This window comes from Cherax quadricarinatus, chromosome 82, assembly GCF_038502225.1.
Source record: "Cherax quadricarinatus isolate ZL_2023a chromosome 82, ASM3850222v1, whole genome shotgun sequence".
NCBI classification, from domain to species: domain Eukaryota; kingdom Metazoa; phylum Arthropoda; class Malacostraca; order Decapoda; family Parastacidae; genus Cherax; species Cherax quadricarinatus.
Window position 1 is genome coordinate 6,806,268 of NC_091373.1, and position 1,353 is coordinate 6,807,620.

Below are 1,353 nucleotides of genomic sequence, written 5' to 3' on the forward strand. Positions count from 1 at the left end.
CTCAATAACCCTTCCTCTGCCGTCCAGATAATACTTTTAGTAATTCCAAGCTATGAATTCTCTGCACAATATTCGCACCACACATTGCCCTTAGACACGACATCTCCACTGCCTCCAGCCTCCTCCTTGTTGAAATATTCACAACCCATGCTTCACACCTATATAAGAGCGTTGGTAGCACTATACCTAATACAGTTCCCTCTTTGACTACTTGGATAACGTTCTTTGTCTACACAGATGCCTCAGTGCGCCACCCATATATATATATATATATATATATATATATATATATATATATATATATATATATATATATATATATATATATATATATATATATATATATATATATATATATATATTTCAAGCATGAAATATGAACAAACACATGCAATAATATACATAATACTACTACTACTACTAATAATAATAATAATAAATAATAATAATAATAATAATAATAATAATAATAATAATAATAATAATAATAATAATAATAATAATAATAATGTGATTACAACAATAATAATAATGTGACAATAATAATAATAATAATAATGCAACAACAACAATAATAGTAATAATAATAATAATAATAATAATAGTAATAATAATATTAATAATAACGATTACTAAACCAACTCAATTACAAAATATGGATAATAATTGCTCAAGATCGCTTAATATACAAATACGAACGACTATACAAAAACCAGTGCTGTAAGAGTGGTATACACGTCCGTGACGAAGATGGAGATACGTGTATAACACTGTTGTAAAAGCGGTATATATCCCCTAGCAAGACGGGCATACGAGCGTAACAATGTTGTGAGAGAGGTATATATCCCCGAGGAAGAGGGAGATAGGAGCGGCTGTCTTTGTAAAACCCGACTTTAAAGCCCCTTGACCTACCTGGTTATAGAATCCCCGGTTGTGTGGACTGACTTCCCGGTTCCCGGTGGTGGTTCATGGCTTCTCCTTCCCCCGGTTTTCAATATTCCATGTTCCTTCTCACTTTAATCCGGACACATATGACACTGGCTTAAATCGTGGGCTTAATTCTCTCTCCTTGGTGGCTTGCCAGGAAGGCTTAGCGCACCTGCCGCTGTTGCAGTTCACCACATGACTGAGATGGCACCCTCGCCCAAGCCGGCCATGTGTGCCAACTGGTGCCACAACGTTTGTGTAAGTGTCGTACAGTGCCACTCTTCGATACTTATTCTCCCTCTGTACCTGAAATCACTTCCAATCCCTCGATTTACAGTGAAAAATTATATTTTCAAGTGGTTGTCTAAATCCGACTCTGGGAAACACGAGGGAGGAGGCTGAGATGTTTGTTCTTATATTTACTCT

General features: G+C 35.3%; 1 protein-coding gene across 1 annotated transcript in view; it reads right to left on the reverse strand.

The window, feature by feature from the left end:
* The window catches only part of LOC128702922 (uncharacterized), a 236,143-nt gene extending 234,995 nt beyond the window's left edge, over nucleotides 1–1,148 (reverse strand). The window contains exon 1 of the mRNA XM_070102579.1: nucleotides 913–1,148. The gene's annotated coding sequence lies outside the window, so the exon portion shown is untranslated. The remainder of the gene's footprint in view (nucleotides 1–912) is intronic.
* Between the last annotated feature and the right edge of the window lie 205 nt (nucleotides 1,149–1,353).